Below are 22,250 nucleotides of genomic sequence, written 5' to 3' on the forward strand. Positions count from 1 at the left end.
CTCTGCAGTATCTGGGAGAATTAAGAAAGGAAATGTAGATAAAGCTCTGAGAAAGGAGACAGACACAAAGAAAGTGGTCTCTCAAAATTGCCTCTGAAATTTAGACTTATTGCAAATAATAAGCCATCTCCTTTTGATATAGATATGAAATATAAATTCTTATTAAATAAATGAAAATATATTTATATATTTTAAGGTAATAATAAACATTACATATAAGATAAAAGAAGCTAGCTATATATTGTTTTCAAGTAAATAACTAGTGATACTAGCATAATATATTGTCATTGTAGACATTTTGGAAATACGGAAAAACAGAAAAAAAATCACCTCTGATCTTACATTGTTATTTAAATGTGACCTATTCTGATGAACTATATCGAGATCATAGGGCATATAAATTTACATTTTAATAGTTTCACTGAGCAGTAATGTTTTGGGAGCATAATTCTAATGGCTGTCTAGTATCTCTTAACACAGGTAACTTTGCTATTGCAAAGTTGATCATTCATTCTCCAGTCCTGTAAGATATGTCAAGAATATTTGCATCGATTTCATGAAAGATTGCTTGTCTGCTTGCTTTTCTTGTAATGTCTTTATCTCGTTTGGGTATCAAGGTAATGCTAAACTCATGTGATTAGTGTGAAAATATCCCTTCCTCATCAGTTTTCTGCAACAGTCTGTGTTGTTTCTTCCTTAAATATTTGGTAGAATTTACCAGTGCCACCAGTTGTGCTCAGTCTTTTTAACGGAAAAATTTTAAATTATACATTTAACTTTTAAATAGATGTAGGACCATTTAGTTAATCAATTTCAACGTTTTCTGGAGGTTTTCGTGGTTTGTTTCTTTCAATAAACTGGCCTATTTTATCTGAGTTGTTGATACTATTAGCATAAAGTTGTTCACAGTATTTATTATTCTTCTACCATCGATGGAACTTGAATGCTACCTCTTCTAGTCCTGATACTGATTCTTGTGCATTATATGCATAATTTTAATAACTTAGGGAACCTTTGTGCATTATTGGAGTCAACTGTTGTGACCATCCTTTTTCATCTCCGGTAATGCCTTTTGGTCGAGATGTCAAATCTGAACATACTAAGTATAAAAATCATTACCTCCGCCCTAGCTCTTCATATTTAACTAGCGTATCATTGCTCGGGATTTTAACATTTACTCTTGTGCTCTCTTTGCTTTGGGTCTGTCCCTTTTAGAAGACTTGGATTAGAATTTGCATCTGTAGCCAATCTGAAAAATCTTTGATTATAATTTTATTTAATTTGTCTTTTTTAAAATGTAATTGTTGACACTTAGGGAATACATTTTCCCTAATAGTTTCTTCATACAATAACTTTATGTAATACATTGAGCCCTCTTTTGCTTGGAACTGTCCATTGCTTCCCTACCATTAGCAATTCTGAAATTGGCAATAACTTTTCACCTTCTCTCTCTTTCCTGTGCAGCCAAATTGAAGAACTAGCATCTGCTCAGATAATTCCTACGTGGTAATCAATGCAGTATTTTTGGACTTGACTATGCAGATACACTGTCTATAGTCCCTCTAAGTTGTGGTAATTGTGTGCTGTATTTTCTGGTCTTACATTTATCCTGTTTTCTTGCTCTTATACTTTGTTGGTAATTATTTTTTGAAGGTCAATTTGGTGGACATACATGCTTGGCTTATATTTTTCTTTCCTTATTATGTAAGATACAGTATTTTACTGTCTGCACACATCACTACAGCCAAAAATTGTGATGTCTATTTTATTTCTTTCCCATCAGAAGTGACTTTTTTTGCTTAATATTCCCCAAAGGTCAATAATATAATTATTAATAATAGAATATAATTAATTAATAATTTAAAATGCACATATATTTACAGTCTAATGATGAGATAAATTATTTTTTAAAGATTTATTTATTTCTTTATTTTCGAGAGCCATAGAGAGCATGTGTGTGAGAGTGGGCAGAGAGGAAGGACAAAGGGAGAGGGAGAGAATCTTGAGCAGAATCCCCTCTGAGCATGAAGCCTGGCATGGGGCTTGATCTCATGACCCTGAGATCATGACCTGAGCCCAAATCAAGAGTTGGATGTTTAACTGACTGAGCAACCCAGGCACCCCAATATGATAAATTACTAATAAAATGCCTCTGTAGGTTGATTTTCCCAAGCGTGCTCTATGTTCTTTCATCTTGTAATTTCAAGTCTTCTTTTATCTCAGAAACATTTTCTTAAATTATTGAATTATTTCTTCAATGATTGCTTTGGTTTTCTTCTTCAGTAACTCCTAATATAAGGATGTTAAATCCCTCTTGGCTATTTTCTACATCATTCTCTAATGCTTTTTTTCTGAATGCTTTTCTTCATTAACAACGTTTTTCTTTACATCTTCTAATCTACTGCAGCATGATTGAGGTTGCTTGCTTCTCTACTTGCTTTGACACCCTCCTGGTGTACTATTTGTTTTTGAAATTTTTGTTTATTCATAATTCGTCTCTGAGTTCCCTTTTCTGGAATGTGAGATCTTCTCGGCCTAATCATCCATGTTTTTCAAGCTCTAAATATTGTATTTTCCACAGCTTCTAGCATTTCATTAAGAATATTTAGATTATTTTAATATATTAGGCAAAAATTTCATCTGTTATACAGACCTGTCTTTCTGACATGCCCTCAGTTTCACTGAAGAAATTGTTCTTTTCCTTTCCTTCTGTATTTTATAATCATTTTTATGTTATTTGACCAAAATACTTTTCTCTTTTCAAGTCTGATTGTGATTGGTTTTCTTATACTCTTAAAAGGTGGAAGTAGGCAGAATAACGTTTTTAGCTTCACGACCCTAAAACTCTCTTTTCTATTGTTGTCATGGAATGTTAAAAAAAATACATACATACACATATGTGTGTGTGTGTATATATATACACACACATATGATATACATATATACACATATGATATACATACATGTATACATATATATGATTGTCTCCTTCTAAAGATATATATATGTCTCCATATATATATATATATATGTCTCCTTCTAAAGATATATATATACATATATATGATTGTCTCCTTCTAAAGATCGATGGCTTTGTTCCTTTCTCCTTCAATGGAACCTCCTTTTCCTTGGGACCAATTGAGTCTAGCCGAATTATTCACATTCTACTCATAGCATTTTCTGTTTAGGGCCAAACTTCTACCTGGAAAGAAGTTGTGCTTCATTCATTTTGATAATTCATGAGTCCCAGAATCTTAGAACACTGTCCGGCCTTTCCATGCATCCACTCTAGTGGATGGAAACTAAAAAGTCCCTTCCAGGTTCAGCCTCTACGCTCAGCTTGTACCACTATTTCCATTGAATGAGGGTGAATTTTGAATGTTCTTCTTCTTAGGGATTTCAAAATTCTCCTTTCCCAGACCTAGCCAATCTTTTCCAGTATAATTCTTTCAAAAGGAACAGTCCTCCGGCTCTATCTGTTGTTGAAATATCTCCCGTGACTTCGATTAGTTATGTCTATATATCTTTTTCTTTTTATTCCAGTATTTTAACATTGTTATTTGAGGCTTTGTGTTTTACAGAGTATTTCATCATTACCAGAAGGAGAACACCTGTTTTTGTTTACCTGGATGCTTTTTTTCATTTACGAGAAGTCATTAGATTAGGGGTGTTTCTTACGGAAAAAGCATTTCCTGAAAGCAAGACTAAAGTAGATAGAAGAATTTTAGAAGAACCACTTGCCATGGAGTCCTAGAGGCAACACAATGACGACTTTTCTGGTAATTGGACTCAGTTGAATTTAAGTATTTATTGAATACTTTTGTTCTTTTCGTCAGACACTGTTCTAGCTAGAGATACAGAGAAGAATAAGATTTGGCCATGTCTTCTAGGAGCTCAGATCTTAATACATAAATCAAACCACCACAGAACTAACTCTACTCCACATCACAAGGGAGTTGTACCGTGGATATTGGTAAGGTAGATAGAGTGATTGTCACCAGAATAATAACACCAACTTGCACAAAGGGGGTAACAAACGATCTGGTCTTGCAGACAGTATAGGATTGGAAGATTGAGAAAAGTATTCAGGTTAAAAATAGATTATGAGCTGGCATAAGTATCTAAATAAATGCATGATAATAAGGAGACTCAAACAACAAAATAAGGAGACCCATTAGATAAAACTGGAATCAAAAAGTCATGACCTTTCAGTTGACCTTGAATGGGTTACAATAACTATCTGAGACACAGTTTGCCTCCGTTTGAGGTCTTATAATACCCAAGTCTCAACATTGCTGTGAAGATTATGAAAACATACCTGTTACATAGACCATAGACCTCCGAGCCCAGATGTAAACCATCGTCCCCACCACTGCATACACACATGTTCACACATGCACACATGCAAACACACATTTACATACTATTATGGGAAAAGCAGTTGCAAATATTACTATATTTATGGTTCTTATTTTGGACATTGCACAGATCTAAATCTCCCTGGCCCCTGAATCAACACCTTTGGAAACAGAGTGCATGTTTGGTGATGCATAGTTTTCGTAGTTACAACTGAAAATTAGTTTATTAAGTAGATGCATTATTTACATGCTGACTCACCCACTGATGCCCAAAAGCAATAAGATAAATTGCCCTTGAGAAAATATCTGGGGACAAAGAGCCCTAATCTTAGATATGGTCTCATGAAGCACTGTATTCTCTCATTTTACAGCTTCACACACACACAATTCCCCACTGGGTCCTGTCCTGGAAGATTGGTGCCGGAGAGGACGGGGAGCCTTCGTTCGATTTCGTCTTCTTGGTGAAGTTACATTGAAAACACATTGACAGAGGGTTCTTCTCTTGGGACTTATCAAATATTGCTGGTGGAGGGTTCGCTTGCTCTAAATATTTTCTCTCCTTGGTACCCAAGAATACCATGTACTTTGTAATGATAACTGGGGTAATGAATGCATACTGTAGTCAGCTATTACCAAGAGTAATTGGTATACCTTTCATCTCCTGTCAAGCAGAGTGGTTAGGATTAGGACCAAAACGCAGCTCTCATCTCTCTCATTTCCTGACTCAGACAAAAGGCAAGAAAAGGTGCCTGTCTGTGCTGATAGGTGTCTGATCAAAGCAGCTGAACGCTGTCAGAAGCCAGCCAGCCTCCACAACCTGACTATTTCTTAACGCAGCTCTGCCTTTGATCTGTTGGCCACAGAACTGCAGTTCTATTTATGTAAAAAAATAATAATCAGGGTTGTAATTGAACAGAAAAAAAGTGCCATTTTCTGTTTGGATGCTGGTTTTGCAGTCTGATAAAGCTAGGACACGTGGACTAGTTCTGTCCTGTGTGTGTGTGTGTGTGTGTGTGTGTGTGTCTGCGCGCGCACACACACATACACACACGCACGCTGGCACGTGTACACACGTGTGCAGCTCATTCAATAACATAAAAACTACAATCAAATGCCTTCGAACATTCATCAAATAAATTTGGCAGTGAGCTGGAGTCAGAATGATGGTAGAAATAAATTATTCCCCTTGGAAGGTTAAAAAAAAAACAAACCTAAAGTAAAACTGCGACAATGTTGGCATCTATATTATGTCTTTCAGCAGAATCTTCCAGGTATAGGTGTATGAAAGGAGAACTTGTCTTGGACTTGAAAGATTTGGGGCCAAATTTCAGGCGTGTCACTTTCTGGCCATGTGAACTTAGACTCATTACTAACCACATGTGTGCTTCAAGCTCCTCATCTGGTGTCCGGACGGGGAACGTCACTATATCCTCCACCCCATGAGCATCAGAAGTAAACGCCGGCATGTGCTCTTGTAGGCAAGAGAGGAGGGCTTTCGGCCAGAGACCAGACGCACAAGTATTAATCCCACTTAACCCCTCTCTTTTCCAGGTTCCAAATTTCTAAAGTAAGTATAATTGGATAGGACTGAATGAACGTATGAAAAGCCATGTATCGTGATGTCTAAACATGGTAAGACACCAATAAATGTTCGGTCTGGTGGTTGTTTACGTGACTTACACACTGAGGGGTTTGGAATCCACACGCTCTCCCACAAGGAGTGGCTGCCATGTGTTCCACGTGACTGCCACCCTCTCAACGAATAGAGCCAAATGTCTTTCATCTCCGTCATAAAGCTTACCGGATGAGTAAACGAACACATAAATGTGAGCAAGGAAGTAACGACATTTTACTTACAGAACCAGAATAGCACAGGGACAAGTTCCAGAAAAGCTATATTTATGTCTTGATTACTATGACTCCCGGCGATGTATCTGCACTCAACCTTGATATTCAGACGCGCAGATGTACTCACCCATCAACAGGACATGGTTTTTATCCCCGTGAACGTCCTGGCAACTTCATATCTCACCCAAATTGTGTGCCTCATCCTCACAGATGGAATCCTTAATCAGCATCAGTAGACAACCTTCAGTTAATTCTCCCAGCGAAGTGCTGGAAATTGCTGTAAAATTAATTAATTCTCTTTCCCACCCCTCGTGAGCTGAGGTATCTATCCAGTTGTGAGAAGCGACACCCTTCTCACTGCAAGCCCTGCCTGGGGTTGACGGACTCCATTCCTCTCTCTTTAGGACAGACGAGGCTCAGGGCCTTCATGCCCTCCGCCATCACCTCCCTCGGGGAGATGGCACCGTCTTCCACACAGCCAGCACGGAGGGCAGAGGAAGGGCCCTGCGTTCCTGCAGAAACTCGGCATGACAAACACCTGGTGAGCCATCTGTCTCCTGAATACCTGTCCCCTGCCCTTTACTTTCTGCCCAGCACCTAGTACAATGCCTGACCCAAACAGATGCTGCTCAATTTCTGGGACCGTCCGCCTAAGTAAATACGTTTCCAAGAGAGCCATTTAAAAAATATGAGGTACGATCTCTAAGAACCAGTACCTAGCACCGTACGTAAAACATGTGTAGATACAGTAAATATTTCTGGATGGAGTCAATCATTCTTAATATTCTGAAGGAAAAATTCTCACACAACCTTTAAATATATTTTATCATAACTATTTGGGTTTACCGCTTATCGTAGCCTGGCAACTCTGCTCTCCTAGGTATCGGGGAGCCTGAAGCCCAACTCCGCTGGTGAGGACTATGTGTTCAAGCAATGTCTACGGGAAGAATTCGAGTATCTGTAAAGAGCCACAAATCATTAGACTCACGTGTGTTGTGGCACAAAGACTCTGGTCAGATATGGTCCTTTAGGGGAGCAGAGCTAGGCTGGGACTTGGAAGGCTCCACTTGGGCCCTTTGGTAAACAATCAATGTGCTACTCCGGAAAACCGTTGATCCTGGATAATTTCCATATTTACCGTGGGTGCATTTTCAAGGCATGTAATCAACAGCTACACTGCAGGCTTTTTGAATTTCTGAGCTCAAGAGGGATTTTAGGTCAATTCCACTCTCGTTTGCACTCACTGCTCTCCCAGGGATCCCAGCTCTGCAAACCCCTCCAGGACCCACAAGCTGGCAGGAGAAAACTGAGCTGGGTGGTTTTCAGTCTCAGCTCAGACCTGTGCCTCCCCACATTTCCCACAGCGGAATATCAGAGAAGACTCAGCAGTGTGTTTTTTCAAACTTATTTCTGATATAATAGAGAAGAAGAAAATGAACCTTTTAGGAATGATCAGTATCATGTCATGTGGTCTGAAGTTCTAGAAGGAGTGATGATTTATTGACTATGCATGTGTCTGTGTCTACTGTTTGACAGTTACACTCCGTGGACTCTCTGTGAGTCCCAGGCTTCTGCCCGCCCTGCAGATCTGGGACTTGCCAGCCACTTTCACATCCTATTGCCTCTGCTTCTCTGGAGAACCTGGACTAATATCTTCCCCATGTTTTGAGACTTTTGCACTAATCCCTCCTCTCACATCCACACCACTATCAGCACATGGATGACCCGTGTCTTCCCTAAGACGTGGTCATCAGTCCCTGAGAGAGGGGAGTGGGGAAGAGGTTTCTCTAGTCCTTGAGTTATTAGGTTTTAAGGTCAGAGTTTAGGAGCGCTGCTTGAAGCAATGCTTTCTGGCTGCCTGTAAAGAGCAGAATGCAGTAAGAAAGAATGAGTAAAACATACCCAGAAAACAAAGTTAAGAAATGAATGGAGATAAATCTTTAGAGTTCACGGTTCCAACAATGTCTAAAGCCAGGTTGTCATCCTATGTTTCCTAGTTATGTGAGACACACACTTCCTTTTCTTGTTTAAGTTTATTTAGGTTAAGTTTCTGACATTTGTAAATGACAAAATAGAGTTAAGAGAATTTTTTAAAAAGAGAGATCTGCTCAGGAAATTAACAAAGAAGGAAAGGGGAATTTGGAGATCACAATTGGCTTTCAAAGTTTCGTGCATGGATAAACCTTGATATTCAATGTCTAATAGCGGGGAGAGAGAGTGGGGGGAGAGAAGGAGAGAGAAGGAAAGAGGAAGGGAAAGAAACTCAGAGACAGGGAGAGAGAGGGGAAAATGAAGGGGGGAGTAAGAGAAGAAAGCACTGGCTAGCATGTAGAGAGAAAGAAGATGAAATTCTACATCCGAATTTTTAGCAATGTTTTTTTATGGGATAAAAAAGGAAAAAAAATAGAACAACCTCTCTCTAAAATAAGCGAAAATAATTCACACGTGGAATGGTGAGCACAACAAGATACAAAAGAGTCGAATGAGATGCCAACCAAGGGCCAAGATGAGGTAAGGAATTAATCTAAAGCAGCTAAGAAATTAAGGGGAAAGGAAGCACTTCTGTTTTGCTTAAGACCTCGCGTGCCATTTTTTACAGAGCATAGTTTCAGTGGGCGTTGGGGCTAGAGCCCAGATTGTTAAGAGTTAATGAATAGACAGGAAGTGGTAGATGCCAGATGTTGTTTTAAGCCTTTGGTGGTGAGTAAATTCAGATGTTGGAGAAAAACAAACACACAAAACACTCCAGAGGGAGAGGATCAAGTTAAGGTTTTGGTGAGAACAGGAATGCCAAGGTAGCAAGGTTTGGAGAGGGAGGGAGAGGCTGGAGCGTCCAGTTAAGGAATGCATCTGGAGAGCCTCCTCTGAAGCAGGAGTGAAGCGTGAGGGGGACTGAGGACACAGAGAGACTCCGAGAACAACCTGAGCAGACGTCAGCCCCATTCTCTCGGCCCTAAGTACTTCCAACCATGTTCAAGGCCTGAGACCACACTAGAAACGATTGTCCAGATAGGGCTGATCCCCACATCCTGGTGATGACAGAGCCACACCCCTTCCTCTGTGCCACACGAGCACCCCCTGTCAGGATCACATTCCCTAGGAACAGCCTGTAACGGAGCGGGTACTGTCACCTAACAAACCGTTGATGAATCACGTGGAAGAGAAGAGTCCAGGCAACTTACTCCTTCCCACCTTCTGCTGGAAACATGCAAATGGGAGGGGAGTCAAGGGACCCTAAACCATGTAAAGGTATTTCATCTTCGCACTTCTGATGTTGAGATTTCTCTTGAACATGAAAACAAGAATGGATGTTCACTTCGCTTGCTGGCAGCAGCAAAATAAATACGGGCTCACGTTAATACTTTGAAGATGAAAAGGATGACAACAGCAAAGCCCCAATTCAAGTTCCGCTAGACTTGATTATTGAAAACTACCCACGTAAATGGAGGAGTATTCAAAATCGATAGGAATTGATGGCTTGGTATAGTCAGATAAGACCTGCTAAAACACAGTCGGATCGTGTAGGCAAGACCACAAATCTGTGTCCAGATGACGCAGTAATAACATTTCAGAAAAATATATCCTTACGAAAAAAAATAAGCAGAAAAAAAGGGTGCGGGCTCCTGAGATCTCTAACTCAGAGAAAGGTCTGAGTGGGGTGAAAAGAACATTTAAATTCCCTACCACAGGACCCGGGAGCGAGAACAGCGATGCCCTCAACCACAAAGTCAAGATCAGATGCAGCCCATTTTGTTCACACCAGCTAATCCTTTGTTTCTCATGAAAAGAACCTCCAAAGGCAATTTCTACGAAAGGGCAGATGGCAAGTGGAACTGTCTATTGAAAAACAATTTTCTCAGGAAATGTCTAAGATGATGGTGAAGACTGGCTCTTGGGGGAGGTTTTGGCTGGTGGGCACCATGAGCTTAACACATTTTTCAAGTTCACAATAGGTTTAACAAAATGATTCTCAGCATGTCTGTTGATGGTAGAAAACATTTTTGTTTCCTTTCCCAGGACGAGTCAATCTATGATTTAATAGTTTCAGATGCCTACTTCCCATAAAGACAGGGCACACAGATGGCTCACCACATATTCTCGATCTCTCTTCTCTTCAGCTCTTCAAAACACAGTTAAACTGAATACAGAGAAAATAACCCACTCTTAGCTTCTTTGTTGGAAAACAATGATAAAGCTAGTGAGGGAGTCACAGCTTTCGAGGCCATAATTACCTATAGTTAAACCAATACAAATGTCTCCCTGGACTAAATGATCCTTGTTCCACAAAAAGTCTCATCCAGCTTTTGAAATCCACTTGGCCATAAGCTCCTAAGCCACCCCACCATACTTCCCTGCCACCAAATCAAACATCTAGAAGAAAGAAGATGTTGAGCTCTTTGTCATAAGCAGCTGGAACTTCCAATGAAAAGAACACGTATTTCAACTGGTAGAGAAAGTTGCCAACTGGTTTCAATAATCCATAACATAAACATATATGTCAGGATAAAAACCTAGAGAGTCAAAATCTCTTACTCAAAGTAGTCACTTTAATTCATTCAAATCAGTCACAGGAGAAAGTGTAGCATAATGGAAAGTACTCTAAGCTTAGAGCCAGAGAGGGTAAGATTCAAATCTAAGATCAACGTCCTCGTGTTCTTTGTGCCTGATGGGGACCCAGTGACTTAAAACTGCTGAGCCACTGTTTTCTCATCTATTAAATGGAGTTAAAGACATTTTTAATATGGATTCAATCAAGCAGGTAGTCCAGAAAAGGTTGCTAATACACAGAGAAAATGGAACTCAGCATTCTTAAAGCAGTTAAATAATCATTGTGATTCCAAAATGAATTGAAAGGTATTTACAATAGATACATGGTCTCCTTGAAAGCATTTCCCAGTGAATGATAATATATTCAGCAGACAGGCACATTTTTACACAAAAAAGAATGAGCACACCATTGAGATGCTTTTGCCTATTTAATATTTATTTTTGTGGAGTGACATGTAAGCTGCTGGAAAAACAACACGGGGTACAGAATGGGAAGCCTGGGTGGGGGCAAAGGGGATTCTTGTGGCACCTCATTTTGTGGCTGAACAGGGCACCCAAGAACAGCCAAAGAGAATTGGAAAAAGGCATCTCTCCGTCCAGTTCTGCTGTTAACTATCTGCATGGCTACAGGCCAGGCTCCTGCCTTTCCTGGTCTGACTTAGAGCTACATGTCTGTGTGGACTAAGTTGTGATTCAAATGGTTTCCCCAGAAAGTCTCTAACAAGATGGTTGGGAAGCTTGCCATCTTTGAGGGAAGACCAGACAGCCAGCAAGCAGTGGCTGGGGGACCACCATGAACTTCAAACACCACTTTTTCCCTTAGAAGTTCATAGTTCTGTAATGATAACTTGAGTGGATTTCCATATCCTGCAGCAAGGACATCAGGGATGGAAATGGACAAAAACAATGTCAAGATCATGTGGGGAAGTGAGGACACTAAGTGAGCATCCAATGCCATGCACAAGCGGAGCCTTCATCGCTGGCACAGCCGTGGTGCTGGCGCAAGGAGGAAGCAGGGATGCAAGAAATGGTCAAGTCAATGGGATTATTCATAGAGTGGTGGGTGGTCCAGCCATTACCTTCATATTCATTCAGTAAACACGTACTTCTGGAATGTTTTCCGTTTTAGAACTTGTCCTAGGCACTGGAGATGTAGAAGTGAGCAACACAGAAAAGATCATAATGCAGTTTATAATCTCTTGGGAAATACAGAAAGTAAATGGTGTACAGATACAAAAGTAGGGTTTCTTTTTTCTGTAGTACACATTCATATCACCATGCTACACTGATTTGAAAGCTTGGGGAATTAAGAAGTTCTGGATATTTTTTTGTATTGAACCATGAGCTCCCACCCTCCCTCCAACTCTTTGAGCTTCTGAACTCAAGGGATAATTTGTACACAGTTTAGATCCATCCACCAACCCAGGGACAAACTCAGTGTCTAACATATAGTAGAGACACCACTCATATTTACAAAATCCCAGTTTGAAGACGCCATCATTGTTAAGAGTCATATTATTAATGGTACAGCTTCATGGTCTCATGACGTAGTTCCCTATTCATATTTTTTTTAATCCTCACAGATTAAATGTAATGTAAATATTATTTTCCAGTTAAACATCTTAGGCAACTAAGGAGATGGAAGTTAAGCATCATGAATTGAATAACTTGCCTCTAGCAGTGGTGGAGCTGGGGTTTGGAGCTTGGATTGATCTTTCTTTAAAGTTATGCTCTTTCCACAGTGAATTTTACAGCACTTCATCCTTTCTGATTCTGGTATCTGCAATGTGACCCTTTATGTTTACTCCTTGCTCCTCTCCAGCTGCTGTCTGCTCCAGCAGAGTGAGTGGCACTGGTCCCTTGTCCATTGGCTTCTGGTTGTGTCTGCCCATTGGGGAAGAGGCAGGAGAAAGGAAGAAGAATCAGTTCTTAATATTTCCTCCCCCAGCTCCCCCTTTTCAGCATCCTCGTCTGAGCTTCACTCCTCCTAATGCTCCAAACTTGGCCAGACACCGATTCCTCCGAGGCTTGATTGCTGGCTGCTGGCGGCCACCTGCTCTTCTCCCTCCACGTTCATAGCCTTAGGGAGTTATTAGCCTCAGGAACTCCAGCATCGCTTGTGGATCTCTACTTCTTACCATCCATGTGTAACTATCCAGTTTCACTGTGCCATCTGTTTTTTTCCCAAGAAGTGACTCTTATAGGTGAAGGCCCAAGTCATGCAAAATTGGTGTCAGGTTCGATTTTCCTGAAACTCTCTTAAAATGAACATCCTAAAGTTCTATGACACCCCACCTCCACCCAAACCCAGGACCCACAAGTTCTACCTTGAACCCACTGTTTCTTTGATCTACCTACCCATTCTCTTTTTTCCACACGCTTCTCTACTATAGTCTCTCTCTCCCATCTATACACACACACACCTAACATATGCACACATATCTCACATATGCACACACACATATACACACATAGCGGTGTTGCTTACATAATAGCTCCCAGCATTGGTTTTCTCCAAAACAAGTGCAGTCAATTCAATTGTTCAATTATTTCAGAATTAATTATTTTGTGTGATATAACTTTAATATCATTTTGATAAGTTTTATTTTTACTTTTTTTTAGAAGACCTCATAAAAGTATATAAACTGCACTAAGGGAAAAAGCCCTGGATTATTATCTCAGTTGCTAAATTTATATATGTATTTCCATAACCAACAAAGTGCTATCGACATATCAGGAATAGTATTTTAGTTCTTGAGCTGTTTATCACAACCAACTTAGAGTTCACAAAAATCTTTCCTATATTTGATGTTTATGATAATCATGTTAGGAAAGTCTCATCATTACCCCTGCCCGTAGTGAAGTCACTAGAGCTCAGAGAGTTTACATGACTTACTTGAGAATGCACAGCCAAGGATTTGGGAGTCAGGACTTGAACTCAGGTCTGATTACCTATCCCTCTCTCTTTTCACTGCACATTGCTCAGTGATAGCAGGGCAAGGAATTCTTGATTTTCTAATATAAGACTCACTCATTTGTTTCAATGTGCTGTTATAATGTCAAGGTGACTGCTGTTTATGTATGGGATAGAAATTGTCTTTCTTTTCATTGTATGTACTCTTCCAGGAAATCAAAGGACATGTAGTACCAAACAAGGATGTAAAGCAAATGGTGGTGTTTGGAAGGGAGGGAACCATCCAAATCTGTGTTGGTTCATTTCAAATGAGGCAGTCCAAGGCACACAGAAAGACTCCACCCTTGGCCTGAAATCTTGTAATAAGCAGAGGCTGGATAAAAGAGGATCAAGGAAATATGTGCATTCATTTCCAAGGTCTGGGTTTTTGGCATTGATGAGGAGCAAGTCTGTGTAGGTAATCACAGATTCCCAGCTCAGCTAGGATTCCCTTCAAAACTTTTAAACCTTTTCTCCTTTCCCACCTGTGAAGAAATGGTAAACATTCATCACTAGAGAGGATTTTAAAATATATTTAATTAGCATTTGGAAAGAATGATATGATCCCCAAAGCAGTATACTTTACAGCTGGAAAGTAATCATCAAGATTAATAAGTAAGTAAAGGTTCTAGCTTGAAACCAAGCTTTCAGGACTAGCTCCCTTACCTAAATAAATTGGTTTTGATTGGGTTTATGCAATAAACTCACATGTATATATGCAAATAAAGTCTATTAGGAGAAATCGTTTTCTTCTATTCTACCCCTTCTTTTTATAGTTTATGCAAAATATACTTTTCCTCATGAAAACTGATGGTCTTCAGCCAGCTAAATATTTCTAGGTGGTATCCAAAACCACAACAGGTCAGCAAAGGTAAAATTTTAAAGAATCTGAGTTTTTCAACCAAGTAATGGCAATGTCTGTCTTTCAGAAAAATTCTATGGGCATAAGCCTATGTGCTCATATTCTTCTGGAAATTCTTCACCCAACATCAGTCATCCCTCTATGCAATAAGTCATGCGCTTTGGCCATTCACATACTCTGCCTTCTCCTAGAACTTTTCATAGTAAAACCCCCATCTCAGTACTCAGGCTACTCTATCAGAATACCATAGCCTGGGTGGCTTATAAACATTTATTTCTCGTGGTCCTAGAGTTGCAAGTAGATCAAGCCTCCTGAAGTTTTGGTGGCTGGTGTGGGTGCATGTCCTTGTTCAGGGACATCCATCTCTGCCCTGTGCGCTCACGCAGTGCAAGGATGATGGAATTCTGTGGGGTCTTTGTTACAAGGGCACAAATCCCCCTTCACGAGGGCCTCGTCCCCACGACCTAATCACTTCTCAAAGGCCCCATCTCCTAATACCATCACATTGAGGGTTAGGATTTCACGTATGAATTTTGGGGGAAACAAACATTCAGCATGCGGTGCACCCCAACATTTTGTGTGATCTCAAAGACCTTCCCTCTCTGGTCCTTGGTTTTCTTATCTAGAAAACATGGATCCTTGATAGAATTAACTCTATGCATCTTCTAGCTTGGATTTTGTACAAGAACAGGAACTTTCCTCACCATGCCACTCCTCACCTCCTCCACATCCTACCCTCCGATCTCCCCAGTCGTTGCCCTCCGCCAGACTCAGGCCAATGAGACTACTTGTCCAAGTTCATATAAATGGAACATATCTGAGCCAGTGTTCCATTCCAGCTGGATGTGACTCTTCACTGACAATCCTGAAATGAACCTGCTACTGTTTGCTACACACGTGAACTAACAGAGATATTCAGAAACTCGTCTGCCTACACGCTTTTATTTCACAGATGTATTTTAAAGACATCTCAATTACAGATGCAATTCTCTCTCTTCTCTTGGTTTAGAGTGCTTTGCAATAATTGGTATTGCAAATTCACTCTATGATACCAAAAAATCCTATGCTGCCTCAGCATCATCAAAACAAATGTATTTTGTCTTAGGGACTTTGAAATTAGTATATATGGTTGGTTTTCCCTTCTTTGGAGTTATATTAGATATAGCTACCTGATAATATTTACTTAACCTGACAACCAGCCTTCTAAGAGGCCACAGAACGCAATTCAATGATATAAGAAGTAATATGAAGCTACTGGAATGGCTCTGACACCAGCTAGATTGCAATGCCTTACTCATACATTGCCGACTTTTCTTCCTTCTAACTTTTCTAGTAGAAATCTATCTGCTTGGGTTTTCCCAGCATCCCTCCTCCGTTCTTTTGGTACAAGCCCTTGGTTCACTCTCTGGGAAACTAGCCATGTTCCTTTGCAAGGATTCTGGTGACCCCTGGAAGTTGAGCTTACTAATGCCAGCCCTGGTCAAGGAAATAGCCTGACTCTTGAGCACCAAATCAAGTAGTGCACTTTCAGGGGGATGGGGACCTGGGGACAGTGATAACAGACAAATATGTGACATTAAATCGTCCTGGGGAAAGCATCCAATAAGTCTGTCTGTTCTTCTCTGCCAACCAGATCTCTGGATTATCCTGGATTCAATCCTCCTAAGCTCTGCATTTCCTTCACTTCTGTAACTTCTTGCATACTTTTCCAATAATTCTGCTTTGGTTTGTTATTTTATTTTTCTTTGCTAGTTAAGGGAGAATTAATTTCTATTAGTTGCATCCAAAAAAAAAAAGTTCTACCTATTCGTTTATTTAGCACATAATTTCCCAAACAGAGAGCATGTACACACGAATTTCAGACCCATAATGCCTAGCTGATGATAAATTCCAAAATCACTGGTTAAAGTAATCGCTTCCTACATAAAAACAAAAAGGACGGCCCAGATATCAGCAACAGCCTGGGTGGCCTATTCTGCATTGGTGCCTAAATATGAGGAAGGGTTACATGTAAATTTTGGTGTGGGAGAAATGTAAAACCTTTCCTCTCTGAATCAGGGAGGAGGAAAATGTTGCCTTTTTAAGACAGGTCAACAGGAGCAGCCAACCTTTTGGCTCTTCTGCTATTCCCATCCAAACCACCAGAAGTCGTTCCCACAGGATACCATCTTTCTACTTCATGGTAAGCACTTCATGGAAAGGAACTGGTGAAAATCTTGGGGAAAGAAAGACCTCAAGGAGCCAAAAGCCATATTTGGCCTTGAAGATGCTGAGGTCTGTCAGATGATGATTTGGGGGGAGGAATCCTCTCCTGAGGGCTCATCCATGAGATGCCATGGGTGTGTTTAACCCAGTCAATCGCAGAATCCTCATGCATCTCCTGTGCTCCCTGTTAAGGCTGGAGTTGAAGTCCTCCTGAGAGAGGGGTGGTAACTGCCTATAAGCATGACTGTAAGCCACTTAGGTCAACCACTATAGAAATGCACAGTGCTGTTGCAGTGAAAATCCACAAAATATGATGCAGTCTCTACCCCTAAAGTCTAGATCCCTGGGAATTTGAACAGAATGGTTCACAATAAACTAGTAAGATATTTCCTCTTAAGAAATTATAAAGACAGTATTTGCTGGACAGTAAGCATCCTTGAACCAAAATAAGACAAAGAACATCTCCTAGTGTTATAAAGACCACCAAAAAACTTTCTGCCTTAACTCTCTCCTCAGCACATTAACATGTGCTATCTGGAGAAATTACTAGATTTACAAATCTAGCCGCTAAAGAAATACCTTGTAAGTATGTATTCATGGTACAAAAATTCCCCGGGAGCATTGGCAAGAGTTTGTGGGGTTTAGTTGGATCGAGAAGGTTCAGTTTCCTTTATATGCAGATCTTACAAAGCTGAACCAAGTACACGGGATGTCATTTGTGGGTTTGCAGACATAACATATTTCTAACCATGTTCAGGGTTTTGTTCTGTTTTATTGTTGATATGTTGCTTGCCTTGGACAAAAGATAGGCATCGAAATAGATTTTTGTTGTTTCACTTAATAAATTAAGCCATTTTAACTGTACCGACAAATCAGATTTTAGGAGAGATTATAGGCAATCACGTTGATAAATAACGAATCCCCGATTAATTATTACTTACTTTGCTTATTTATTTCTTTATTCAACCAATATGTATTGAGTACACACTCTTGGCTCTGGGGCTATGGTGGTAAACTGGGTCCCTAACCTGCTGACATCCAATTTCTGTTGAAGAGACACCCAAACCAGTAACAAACAATAGCACCAACAACGTGTGTGTGTGTGTGTGTGTGTGTGTGTGTGACAATAGCACATATATACATATCTATATAACATGTTTCAAAAATTTGAAGTTTTTTCAATGACTCATGTGCTGCTACCACCACCAAGAGTGTCTCACTGATCTCTCAAGCTTGTGACAACTCCAAGCCCTAAGTAACCATGAGTATTTAAACTTGTGCTCACTCTAATGGTGAATAACTGAGTCAGCTGTTCACTGCACTGAAAGTGCCTTTCTTCTGTTAGGTGGATGGTCGTTAGGGGCAGAGGCAGCGTGGGACCACGCGAGTCCTTCCACGAGGCTGCGCTTCGTAGTAACCGCTGTGATTTGCAGCAGTGACTTTGTAGCCATCACGGGGACATCCTAGGATCTGATCGTAATGCTGAACAGTGGTCCAACTGCCAGAACACATTGTAAATGATTTTGACCCTAAAGAGTGTGCACACCAAGAATGAAGGTTAGTTTAAGCATACTACTACGCCCTGGGTTTAGTTGACATTTCATCTAGAAGAAAAACTCTTCTGTTTATCTTTGCTTCTGTCTCCAAAAGGTGATGGCTCAGCATGTTACACTCAGAGTAACATCTTGTGTTTATTTACACCTTAGCTCCCTAGCCCCGGATTTAAGAATTAGGCTATGCATTTTTCCAATTAAAATTTAAAAAATTTTTATTTTATTAAATAAAATGCCCTTGTTTTTAATATCTCCTGATCACACATGACTTCTTCAACACCATCTTCGGGTTAAAGGAACAACAGGGAATTCACACGGGTGCAAACATTCTGTCACTTACTGGATGGAGATTTAGAGTTTAGAGGCAGAGCTGAGCGAACCAAAAGTGCTGGGGTTCAACCAAGGCTGTTTATCTCCCTCCCGTGTGCTTACAGGTGGAAGTAACCTAGATATCTTTAATAATGATAAGGTCCTGTGAGTGACTATTAAACAAATTCACTGTGTACAGACCGGGAGGGGCGTTCGTAAACAGAAATGATGAACGGCCTTCAGACCGCTGAGCCACCTTCCCTGAGTCTCACACAGACCATCCCACCACTTCGTGCCTAAGACATGTCACTGCTCCCTAAAACCCCAACCTCCATGCCCACAAGCCGATGAACTACACCCCACCCCTTTTCACGCTTCTTTTTTGCAAGGATGTCTGTCCTCCGTTCCATTTTCCCTGGGGAACCTATTCATCTTTAATGGCCAAATAAAACTGACCTATTTTTGCTACGTCTTCTCTGCCTCACGGGCAAACACATACACTCACTTCCCTGCGCCCCAGTGCCCTCGGCTGTGCGGCCTGTAACAGGATGATGTGAAACCAGCACCTAAATGCACCTGCTGATCTTTGCTGTGCTCATAAGGAGCTTACGGACTAGTGTGTGAAGTCAACAGAATTCACAAGGCAAGCAGGAAACAGCATGAGGTGGAAACGACCTCCAGTTAGCCCACAGGACATGAGGAAGACCCGCCTCTCCATCTAGAACAGCAGTAAACTTCTGTAAAGGGCCAGATGTAAATACTGTAGGCTGTGTGGACTGCATGGCATCCGTTCCAACTGCACAACACTGTTGTTGTCCCGTGAAAGCAGCCTTGACAAACTGTAAATGAATGAGCACGGTGGTATTCCAATGAAATTTTGTTTACAACAACAACAATGGGCAACACACCGGATTCGGCTTGTGAGTTTTAGCTGGATGACTCCCTTGCAGGAAGGAGTGTGGAAGAGAAAAGATGTAGCCTCAGTATAACTATTAGAGAATATCTCAGACTCCCTTATGAAATTCATCCGGTCTTGCTGACACAGTACTTTGTCTTGCACGGGGTAAAAATAGAAAGAAGACGACTTAGGAAAATGAATACATCAGAACTCCAGCATGAGCGGACTTGCCTGTCCCCGGAGGCAATAAAAGTCCACAGAGTGATCTGATTTATTGTCTAGGTTTAACATGACTAGCAGTGTGGACCTTGGACAAAGCATCTAACCTTTCTGAACTTTGTTTTCTTATATGTAAAATGGGACTATTAATGACTACTTCAAGTCTTGCCTGTGAGGTGTTTTGAGATAGTACGTGGAAAGTGCTGACCTGTGGTGGCACTCAGGCTTACTATTTTTCTTGTGGCTTTCCCCACAGACGGGTAGAGAACAACAAGCGCTGCTGCAAGTGACGACCTCTCAGGATCAAATATGGACGTGAATTCTAGGCAACCAATCTTCTCAGGTAGAACTCAGTATGAATAATGTATACACATTTATTCCTTTAGTGTTTTCTTTTGAAAACAGATTTTCACACAGTAAGGTGACAAAGAATGGGAAAAGTTGAAGGGACCCCAAAGACGGATTTTGCTCTTTTGAGAGCACTGTCGGAAGCCAGCTCTGTTGACAGGCACAGGACGGATCTAGGCATTTAGATAATTATGTTTTCCTCCAGGCAAGTTCTTCCAGGTTCAGCAGAAACCGTCTGCTTTCTACCATCAAACAGGTGACCCAATCAGTTAACAAACGTGTAGCCACGTGCCCAAAACAATGGAGATCACACCTGCCGGCTGAAGCCGCTGCGGACGGCATAACCAGATTAACCCTAGATTTAGGAAGTGTCTAATATGCGCCACGCATTCCGCCAGACACAAAGATGACAGAGATGAACAAAACATACTTTTCCTTGGAAAAGAAGCAACTTAGTAGCCAAGACTGATAATGAAGCCCATAGTGACAAAGGAGCTTTATAAACGTTAAAACAAAGGAATAAAAACTCTTCTAACGTTTTTCCTCAAGGACTGATTTAGAAATTAAAGACTCAGAATCAGGACTTCATTCTGCTATTTCCTACATTGTAACATTTCTGACGAAGTTGTGTACTTCGAGTTAATTCACCTGAAAATGAAGGTATTATGGTTTTGCGTACTCATATCTCTTAAGTCTTCGATCATGAATAAGAAATGTATATCATTTAAATGAAGAAAATAGTATGTATTTAAGAGGATTGTAGTAAAAACTGAATATTAAAATACTTATATAAAAGATCTTAAAATTCCGAGGTATTAGACAAGTGAGTTTTTATTATTATCTCCATCAGCATTTTGATTGATCAACTCTTTACCCACCCCAAAATATTTTTTCTTTTATTCATACCACATTGGCATACACATACCAGTTGGTTATATCATGTTAACTAAAAAGTATTTCATAGGATTTTTGAAACATAACAGTTCATCCAAGTCTGTCTCTATTCTGATTCTTGAATGTATTTAATGAGAAGGATATTTCTAGGACACAGAAGAGCTTATTTCATCTCAATCAGCCAACTCTGACCTTACCAATTTTTTGTTTTCTTTTTACTTAATAAAAATGAATTTTAATGTAAAATATCTTAGAAAAATATTCTTTTTATTTGGAAAATAATTTTATCTCAGCATTTCTTCTCCTGTGAATACAGGTCCTCTTGACATTGATCATGTTAATATCTGCCTTGACATGAATATACAACTGTCCACACCTTAATCTGAATTTCCCAGTACAATCATATCTTCTACTTTGATTATATTTTATGCCCAGTTTATCCCATCACCGTGCCTGGAGAGCAATGTGACCCCGTTTATCTCCAGTTTTTAGGCTAGGAAAATCTGCTGTATATCAATCACTTTTCCTTGAGAGAATTCATTAATATTCGATATCTTCATCCTCTTCTTTTTTAAATAGCTTCCGGTACTCATTTTCTCTTTTGTATACGCGCACGCTGAGCATGGTGACCGGAGACCCAGAGAACAGTAATGATGGAGCCATAGGGTAGTCCTAGCAAAGGAAAGCCTGGGAATTAGGGTATTGATGTCAGAACGGAACTTGAATTTTTAATTCACAAAATCATCTTCATTCATTTAATTATACACCTAGTCGTACATGCATTCAATAGTCACCGGTACTGCAGCAAAGCCTATGAACTCTATAAAAAATGTTCTTCTATTGTCAATGCATTCAGTTTGGAGTGATCTCACACACAACGGAAGAGAGGTTATAAGTAGTAGAAAAGCCACCGTCAAAGGAATGATCCAAGGAGGCCATCACATGGTTCCACATGAACTTATCAGCAGCCCCTGACGTATAAAGAGTTCTTGGCCCTTGTCTTTGTAAGTTGTATGTGCATTTTTCAGGTTTATATTTCAAAATGGCATCATGGTCATTGGGTTAGGAGGCTAATGTTGGACGTCTGTTGCAGCCATATTACAAACCTGATTGCCCAATCGCACTCAGTTTTGACCTCTTAAACCAGCAAAAAAAAATAAAACACACATTGTTTGGTGTTCCACACTGAGAGGGAAGTCTCTGAGGATGACATGAGGCTCTAGTTTATGTTTTTATTCGTTTTCTGGTTTGTGTG

Source organism: Ursus maritimus, unplaced genomic scaffold (assembly GCF_017311325.1).
Source record: "Ursus maritimus isolate PB19 unplaced genomic scaffold, ASM1731132v1 scaffold_6, whole genome shotgun sequence".
Classification (NCBI taxonomy): domain Eukaryota; kingdom Metazoa; phylum Chordata; class Mammalia; order Carnivora; family Ursidae; genus Ursus; species Ursus maritimus.